This window comes from Lonchura striata, chromosome 5, assembly GCF_046129695.1.
Source record: "Lonchura striata isolate bLonStr1 chromosome 5, bLonStr1.mat, whole genome shotgun sequence".
Taxonomy (NCBI): domain Eukaryota; kingdom Metazoa; phylum Chordata; class Aves; order Passeriformes; family Estrildidae; genus Lonchura; species Lonchura striata.
Window position 1 is genome coordinate 63591481 of NC_134607.1, and position 10527 is coordinate 63602007.

A 10527-nucleotide genomic window follows, 5' to 3' on the forward strand; every position below is an offset into this window, starting at 1 on the left:
ATGAAAAAAGAATATAAGTGCTAAGTATTTTCCTTTGTAACAGAAGCTGTGCTGAAAATCAACAGGGAAAGCATGGCTTTTATTTGAGAGGCAATTTGCATATTAATATTGTGATAGCATTATGCAATAGTATATAAGACAGATTGGCTAAATAGAGGCTGTGACCAAACATTTCAGCTTCTTCCCCATGTCTATTGAAAATAAAAACTGGCAGAATGTCACACTGTAGGATTGTCCTTGATTTGTTTCCAGTAGAACATTAATTGATGTATTCCCATGTTTTGATATGTGATTTACAAGCTCAATAACTCGAAGGGCGATTACAGCCAGGCAGGCAATCTGGATGCCAAGCCTCATTTCAGTGAACTGTCCTGGATATTTCACTCTGAAAATCATGGCTTTCTAAATGTGTGGGAAACAATATTAAGCAGTGGCAATCAACAGTGCAGTTTTCTGTGAATGTAGCAGGAGGGATTATTTTGAAATAGCTAGTGCATCTGTTTGGTTGCTATTTTTCTCTTTTGAACTGCAAAAATCTACAATGTTTCAATCAAAATGCCTACAAAATACCCAGAAATGTAGAAAATTTTGCAAAGAACATTTTGTATTTTAAAAAAACCTGCCTTTTTATTTTTCAAAGGAACCAAAAGGAATAAAGAAATATATGTACAACCAGTAAAAAATAAATTTAAAAAAAAATTCTTCCCATAGCTTTCATTGCAAAACTCTTGTGAACCCAGAATTTCAAAGATATAGTTTATTCCACCACAATATACAGTTACTCAACTGTGACCCCTAAATACCAAGGCTGTAATGGTAAAGGTAAAAAATGAAAACTCATTCTTGTAATATTCTGTGTTGCTAAAATATCATCAGTCCATTTCATGTTTCATCTCATTTTCTAATATGGTTTCATTTGGTGAAGTCTGCTTAACATAAAAAAAAATAAATCTTCTTTTAATAACTCCATTGTTAAATGAGTAATAGAGAATTTGTGTTTCAAAGAGAAAGTGAAATAATTGTGTGATGTAAGTTTATTTGAATGAAAGCTATTTCCAGTATAGCAGTTTTAAAGGTTTATATTTCAGCTCACACATCAAAACAAGCTAGGAGATGGCGTAAGTATTGAGGAGCAGAGTACTAGAGGATGGATACAGCACAATATAACTTTGCAGAGTGAAAACTACCACATGCTGCCCAAAAATCTGTGGAAGCAACCATCAGCAGTAAATTTGTGATATCAAAATGTTTACTATATTAAACCAACAAATGATACTTTAATATATCTCTCATTGAACCTTCTGTCTGAAAACTGTGAGTATGAAGATTATGCTTTATCCAGCATTTAGGAGAATATCATTGCCTTCTTTCCATGTGGGGGATAAGTTGGCATTTCACTGGATCCTGTGCCACAATGCCTTTCAGCATCCTCTTTGGATTTGTTGCACAGTTGCTGTTTTAGGAGACTGATTTACTAACACCCTTTGCAACAAGTGAAACTGCCTCTGTGCAGGAGGAAGATCAAGTCTATTGTTCTTATTATACAAACTCATTTAATTCATTTCTCATCCTAGTTCCTCATAAATGATTTCTCTAAATTTTGATGATATAAAGAATGCTTTCTTCTTTTTTGTCTGTTGCTTCATCTGTTGCACTAAAAGTGAAGCAAACTTTGCTCTGTGGTCGGGTGAGAGGAGTTGCCTTGCCTCAGGATTTTCAGTCCAACAGGAAACATGATGTAGAAGCAAAGTGGCTTCTTAGCAGCTGAAAAAACTTTTGAGACTATAAATAAGGAAAAGTAAATGGAAAGTAGGAATTAATCTTTTGTGTGGCAAGAAGAAGAGGATCATTCAAAAGAGATCAAGTTTTGAAGACAGGGTTTATAGGAAGAAGGTGAACCTCTGCAGATGTTTGGGGAGGAGAAATGAGACCAAAGAGTTTGCAAGAGGAACAGGAGATTGTATTTTTCTCTCATAATTATAGTAAGCATATTGTTATGTCTAAAAAATGAAGTGGCCATCATTCCAGGTATTTAAGTGCTCACTAGATATCTTTGAACCTCTTTATCCAAAGATGTGATAAGGCTTCATAAGGCTTCAGCCTTATGTACACTAGGGGTACAGCTTCCCAAAAGCAAAGTTTTCTTCTGTTTGTATCTAGCTCAGCAGATGAAGATGCAAATAATCCAGAAAACAATCCTGTGTCTTGGAGCTTCCTGCCAACTAGAGATAATTAATTAATTTCTTCTCAATTTCGCTATACAAAATGAGATGCTAGAAGTTAGAACATGCCCAGAAAAAGCAGCACTGCTGAGTTCAAAAAGCTGAAGAATAAAGTAACAATTGCCAAAAATATCACTAATTTAAAACAAGCACTAGAAGTTTCACTGCTTTCACAAAGGAGAGAAGCAGAGGTGTCGTGTAATTTAAGACAGAAAAAAATGTGAAAAATACAACATGGATTTACAAAGGCTTGCTTGATGGTGCTGGATTAAGATTCTATTTTACATTCATTTTCTGTAAACAGGAAATTAAATTCATCTAATCTACTTAGACTTTTACAATGCATCTGATACAATTCCACAAGGAAAATTAGTAGCTAAATAAAGAAATCATGGATTAACACAAGAATTTTAAAATTAATAGAAAATGGACTTAAAAAAGTGAAACGTTGACATAAACTGTTGCTTAGAAAATTGTCTTGAAAAGTAGGTTAGAGACTTATTTCATCCAAAATTTACATTAGTAATTTTGGGTCATGGTATGTGGTTGATCTGTTAAAATGTAATGATGACACAAAGGAATTACCAATATAGGGGAGGGTCAAACATCATATGGGATGAAAAAGATGAATGATGATGGTAATAACAGAGTAAGAAGAAAATTATGACTTTAGGGACTAATAGGAAAATATTATTTGCTGCTCATGTAGGTTGTTTACACAGTGACTATGATTCATTAATATTATGTAGATACAAAATAACCAAATATGATCCTGTAATATGGTTGTGTTCCCCTGTATTGCTTTTATATTTTTATTATTTTCTGTTCCTCTGTATTATTTCCTTCAGGGGACGTTTAGATTAAATATTAGGAAAAATTTCTTCACTGAAGGGATAGTCAGGAAGGGGGTGAAATTGCCATTCTGGAAGTGTTCAAAAAAATTGTAGATGTGGCACTCAGGGCATGGTTTAGAGGTGAATATGGTGGTGCTACACTGCTAGTTGGACTCAATTACCTTAGAAGTCTTTTCCAGTTCAAACTATTCTGTGATCCTTTAAAACACTTGACTTTGGGCTGAGTGTGAAAAGCTGATTTTGAATCCTGTTTCTTACATTCCCATGCCTATATAGTCTGTGAGAGCCTATCCTGTTTATGGAATACCTTTCTGGCCATCCACATGAAACAAATAAATTCAGACTGGAACAAGGACTAGCTAACTAAGCAGGATTCCTGGGACTAAAAGTACTTTGCTTTTACAAGCTGGAGGCAGATAAGGCATATGCTCACCCTCTGAAATTGTAAGAGCAGCTAGAAGAGAGAGAAGACACATTTTAGCTAATGAATAATGCTGGTACAAGGATAAACAGGCACAAATTAGCCATGGTTATATGTGAGGAGGAAAATCAAGACCATCAGAGCAGTGAGAGTCTATAAGGGCAGAAAGAGAACATTTGTTTCTAGCTTATGAAACAGAAATAGCAGCGCCCCTTTGCCCAGATCAGTTTCTCACTTAATATTCATTTCTGCATTTTCCTTAACATCAGTAACACCATTCCTCACTAACAGATTACTTTGCTAAACATGTCCAGGGTGCAGAAATTAAGCACCATTTCTCTTTCAGATTTTGCATTTGCTGTGCCCTGCAGTTTCTGTGTTTATGCTCTTTTTCACTGTGCTAGTTCACCCTTTTAGAGTTTCTGTCTGCTTCCTCACATGCCTTTCTCCTTTTGCTGTTTGGTATTTTTAGGCAACTTGATATATTTAATTTTATTACTATTTTGGGGGTTTTTCTTTTCTTCATTTTTACCCAAACTCTGCACCAAAGTAGTTGAAACACCATTTCATGCTTTAAAAAGTGACTCTTGCAAGATTCTCTGTCATCATCATATATAGCAACCTGAAAATTTACAAACATAAGACTGGAACAGGGAGGCAGAATGCATATAACTTCCTGGACTGATACAAGCATAAATCATTTAAATTTCTTTTTCTCTGTTACCCTAATTATCTAATTATAGCAGTGACTCAACATTCAATTTATTTGACAAAAAAAAAAAAAGCTCTGAAACTTTCTTCTTCAAGTATGCCAGCCCAAATTGAGCCTACAAAACCCAAAAATCACATCTCTCTTAGATCCAACATAGAGCAACCAAACCTTGTTTGCTCTTTGTAACTACTTGTTTAAAAACAAGAGAGATACTGTAAACCACCACTTCAAACTCCCTCTTGACAGGACAAAATGTCTCCAAGATTAGTTGTTTAGCCCCTTTATCCTGATTTCTTCTAGCAAAACATTTAAAATATTTGACTTTCAAATAGTTAAATCACCATTACTGCTAATTTGGGACAAGACAATTGTTTGGTGCACTCAAAGGCTCCTGGGCTGTGTAAACAAAAGTTCTTTGAAAATCAGCTATATAAAGTATTGAGATTTTCAGACTGAAGTCAGAATGTTAAATTCAGTGATATCAGACAAAATCTCTATTTTTTTTTTTAAAGCTAATATACAAATTTATGCAAACACAGATAAGGAAGAATTTTTTTTTTTTTTTTTTTTTTTTTTTTTTTTTTTTTTTTTTTTTTTTTTTTTTTTTTTTTGCTTCACAAGGACTGTATGGCTAGAGAGGAGCTGCGTGCTTGCTGTTAACACATAATGAGTTGAAAACTGTGAACAGCTCAGCCCTTGTCAGGGCAAGGTCTCCATTCATAAAAACAATGAGGACAAAGATATTTCCCTTCAGAAATATCTGTTCATATCTGGCTTTGTTCCAGGTAGGTATGAAATCCTAATCCTTCTAAAAGTTCCATATAAATAAAGCAGTAAGTTTGAGCCAACTGAACAGTGATTTGATTTTACATCTAAAATGTTATCACTGGTAGTAAATGCAAATGCAGTACTGAAGCAGTTATCACAATTGGATTAAATATTCTAAGTGCTTTGAACATTTTGCTGAAAAAAAAATGGAGGAGTATCTTTTGGAATATGTGTAACATTTAATTTCAATACTCTACTCCATGCTTTATTTCTACAAGAGCTGAAATAAAATCTGAATGAATTTGTACAAGACTTACATAACTACAAAATTAACTAAATATATTTATTTAAATGAAACAATTTTAAAAATCCTAATTTGATCTCACAGTTTGGATATTTTTGAGTTTTAACTCATCTAATTGGTTGTCTGTCAGTGAACCTCCCAAATCCAATATTCCCTCAGCTCTTTCTCTTAAATGACCTTTCATGGCAATTTATGGAAGAAATTAAGCTACCTCCAGCCCTCTGCAAGTGGAAGAACAAACCAAATAAACTCAAGATCCTGAAGTCAAAGGAAGAAAAAATGAGCAGAGAAAATAGAAAACACACCACTACCATCAACAACAAAAATACAGAGGGATGTCAGTTTACCAGCAAGCTGCAAAAGCTGTTACTGCAGGTTTTCACCCAAATGAGATGTGTGCTATCATTCAGGCTGGAACTTCTTTGTGGTTTTTGCCAAAGTCGGGCCAAAGAAGGAAATTATACCAAGACTGAAATATAATCTGTAATTTACACAGCTTCAGTGCCATGAAAACAAGTGAGTGTCTAAAGTTTTGTTTTTCCTTTTTGCTACCTCTTTTTTCCAACTTTATTTCTCTATTTGCTTCTACACTGGAATTATTATTTTTTTGACAGCTTGAGTCAATTTCCCAAAGGAAAAATAAAGAATAATATAGGGTAAAATTTTTAAATACGTAATAAAACAATCCTGAAATGTTTTGTGTCACAAGCAAAAGGCATTTTATTTAGTGGAAATCCCATAAGCATTCACCAGTTTTGGAATTTATTGTACTTGACTTTTTTCGTTCCTTAAGTTTTAAAGTGGTAGGCCATGTGGAGCTCTGAACCCTAATCCTAAGGGTACTTGAAGGCTGAGTTGAGGTCCCCAGCATTGTGGGTGGCCCAGACGGGGGGTGAGGGAGCAATGGACACACTCCCCTTGATGTGACTCCTCCAACCCCGGTGTCCCTGGAGCTGTAGGCCTGTGGAACTATGAACCTTAACCCTAATAGCAACTGGAGGCCAAGTCTGAGGTCCTAAAGACCATGTCTGGCCCAGATAAGAAAGGTTTGGAGGAAACAATGTTAGTGCAATATTCCCCTTAGTTGTCACCACATAAATCTGGGAGGTACTAACTGATAAAAAATAAATCCTAACAAATGCTGAAATAAATAGTTGATGTATCTATATATGATAGCATAGACAAAGGTTGTTACCTGTAAGAAAAAAGCTCACTAAGAAGACCACAGTGTGCTGTATTTACAGAGATAAAGATTTGATATGCTGAACAATGTAGTTATTATTAATAATCATAAAATAATTTGGGTTGGAAGGAACATTTAAGTATCATCTAGTCCAACATTTCTGATATGTGCAGGGGCACTTCCCACTTGATCAGGTTGCTCGAAGGTGCATTCAATCTGTCCTTAAACAATTCCAGAGTTAGGGCATCTACCACCTCTCTGGGAAACATGTGACAGAGTATTGCCCCCCTCATAGCAGATAATTATTTTCTTATGTCCAATATAAATCTACCCTCTCTCACTTTAAAACTGTCACTACAGACCCTGCTAAATCTGTTCTCATTTTTTTGTGTAAGTCCCCTTTGGGTACTGAAAGGCCATAGTAAGATCTGCCCAGACCTTTCTCATTCCAGGCTGAACATTCCCAACTCTCTTAGCCTCTTTTCATAGGAGGTGTTCCAGCCCTGTGATCACCTCCATGGTCCCCTGTGGACATACTCCAACATGTCCATGTCTTTCTGGTACTGGTGACCCCGAAGTGGATGCAGCACTCCAGCTGGGGTCTCACAGAGCAGAGCAGAGCAGAGCAGAGCAGAGCAGAGGAGCAGAATCCCCTCCCTCAGCCTGCTCGTGATGCAGCCCAGGGCATGTTTGGCTTTCTGTGAGTGCACATGGCTGGCTCATCTCCAGCTCTTCCTCCCCCAGTGCCCGAGCCCTTCTCCCCAGGCTCTCCATCCCTTCATCCCCCAGTGTATATTGCTATCAGGATTGCCCTGACCCACGTGCAGCACCTCACATTTGGCCTTGTTGAACTTCTTGAGGTTAATTATCTGCTTTCATAGTGCTAAAAATAGGTGCCTAATTCCTAGAGCCTTTAGTTACACTGGAAGGAGGCAAAAGCTCCTTTGAATAAAGGTCCTAAGGCATAAGTTTCCAAGCTCTGCTCTTCCAGAGGGATGATATCACAATATTTTAAATCAGAAGGAAAAAGTGGCTTAAGTAGATACTAAGTTAGTAAAATCTTTTGACAAAGATACTTTAACATGTCCTCTCTTTTGGTTTTCCTGTGGTTTTCTTTTTTGTTGTGTTACAAAATTACTGGGGCCAAATATTTCTGCCTACAAGTTATTCTCTGCCATTGTTTATTTGGGTTCATGGACTAAACAAAATTTAAGGCCATTTTGGTTACCAGAGCTACCAGACTTGTTCCCAAACATACCATGAGGCCTGAGGTAAGAATTCAGCAGTGTCCAGCTGGCCACAGTTCAACGTTGGAATTTTTTTATTTTTGTATATAAGAGACAGATTTAACCCAAGGATGTCAGAGAAAGTGGTATAAAACCTCCAACAGAAAGCCCAGTCAGGAACTCAGTCACATGTTGGAAAAATCCTGATTTATTGAATGTTTATGGTTACTTTCACCAGTACCTGTAGCTTTTGCCAATGGGTTTTCTGTTCAAACACTGGTTGTATTAAGAAAGGCTTAATTATAGAAATTTGTTAATTCTGTGACTTCAGAAAACCTGACCTGATGACAGTTCCTTTCCCAGAGGATGAAATTAAATTATAACTATGGTAATGTCTAGATTGGTTACTGGCTTATAATGGAGTTTCCTGATGTCAGTAAACATATGGCAACACTTATATTGGTGCTACTTGTGACAAAAATAAAGCTTAACAGGGAGGGGAATATACCAGTGCCCATTTGAGTGGTAGTAGACTTAGCTTTTCAGTGATTTCAGATTTTTTTAATTGAAGTTATAGCAATTTTTCCCCTGTTTATGTATCTCTTTACAGAGAAGGTTTTCTGGGATCAGAACTAAGTGGCAATTCATTACTCCTATCTCCCTGTAGCTGGAGTTAGTCTTTCTATTGCCATGTTGAGCATAACCTCCAAATTTGGGTGCCTCACTGAGACACCTAAGGTACTCCTACACTAGTCTGAGTAAAAAAGACAGGTGTTAATTCTGAGCAGTTTGCAAATTGGTCAGCAAATATATCCTGGGACCACATATTGAACCATGAAGTTCAGACAAATGGTGAACAGAAAGTTCCTGTTTAAGCTCTTCTGTACTTCACATGTAATATTTTCTACAAGCTCTTGCCCACTGTTGTGATAGACACAAATTTATGGTGTAGTGTTAGGGAGAGTCATGGGAAGATGGAGAAAACACACAATGGGGACTGAATTAAGACTGCAGAAGTAGCTTTTGAATGCTTGACTCTGTAACCCTTGTAACCTTAATAAAGTTATTTTAATGCATACTATGTTTTATTTGTTTAATGCCTCAGAGTAGCTATATTTGGAATGAACTCCATCACCTCCACTGAAGGAAGCAGCTCAATAGGTCCTGACCCAGCATGGCCTGTTGTGATCAGCCTCTGTAAGGTCATAAGCATCAGCCCTAGCCCTGAGAGCTGATGACAGAATGCAGAAAAATTCTGTCCTCAGTTCCATGAAAGCCTAATTGCTCACTTTGTCATGTTGATCTTGTAACATGTCTCCTGTTCCTACTGCTTCTCAGTAATTTTCTGCATAGAAATGCCCTCTGTGCACTGTCACCATTCACTCTGTGACATGGTGAAACTACTGTACAGGCTATTTCTGTTAGATTTCACTAGGGAATGTTATTTCTCCCTGGAGCTGCCCCCATCAGCTTCATGCTATTTCTATCTCTCCAGAAACAATTCTAAGCAGCACCCTTTCTACTGATATCAGTCCTTTCTCTCTTTCTTCTCAGAGCTGGCAGTCATAGTTGACTGAGTGCCAGATTAAAACTTGAGAGGGTTACTATTCAAAGTGTTTGATACATTCTAAGGCTTCAAGATCCTTTCTCTGTAATGTCATCCTATACTTCAGCAATGCATTGCCCAGCTCCTGACTTCCCCAAACCCAACATGCTCAGAATCCTGGAGAAATGCACTTGTGTTAGGGCAGCTCTGTCAACTACAATATCAGCCTGCAGCATGCTGCTGTGCTCTGTGATCTTGGGTGTCCTGGTGAGTACAGCAGTGGTTTAATGAGCTCTGTGGGACATTTTTTTGTAGCCCTGTAGGCCATTTGCTTGGATACAGCAACCATTTGAGGGTGGGGTGATGGGGAGGACGAAACATTAACTTTCTCTGTGCTTGGATTATCCTGAACTCTAAGTCTGAATCTAAAGAGCAGCATTTGACTTTGTGATCTTCTCTCCATTGCTTTGAAGGGCATTTTACTTAATTAGAAAAGTGCACCCAAATTACATCCACATCACTGGCATCATATGTTACCCTCAATTGCTCCATAGAAAAGCAACATCATTAAACATAAACTCAGCTCACAAATGCTATCCTGTCACCAGTTATTTCATGCAATGTTACCTTCCTTTCCTCCCTGTTTACCTAATGACTTGGTGTTGTTATTCATACTATTTCTGTGCTATTTGACTTACCACCATATGTTCACTCACTTTAGATCTTGTGATAATGATCTTTTGTGTTATATACACTTCCTTGTAATAATTATTGCTGAGATTCAGATGTTTGGGCTTCAGAAATAAAAATACATTTTCTTTGAATTTTTTAGCATTCAGAAATAAAGGCTTCTTTTGCAAAAGCAAGTAAAAAAAAGGTTACGTTTTAAAGAATTAGTCTTTAAATTACCATAGAACAATGGTAGAAGTAAGAATGTTGAAAAAAATTATTTGACAAACAATTTTCATTTCTTAAAGTTTTCTTTCATATTTTTGACTATTAAATAGGACTTGTATAATATTGAGGATATTCAAGCAGATAGATTGCAGAACCTGTAACAGGAGGAAAACATCTAGGCAGATAGAGGAGGATATCTAGAGAGCTGTACATACTTAATGCTGAAAAGTAACTTCACTTCTCACTGATACCTGCTGCCATATTTCCTGTGTATGGTGTACCACGTTATGCTGGTATGTTAGGAATTGGAAGCCAACTATCTGATACAATAGTCCCAGTGGGTTTTATTGGCTGGAAATTCATAATTGAGGATTTCATGGTTTTTTTGCACTCT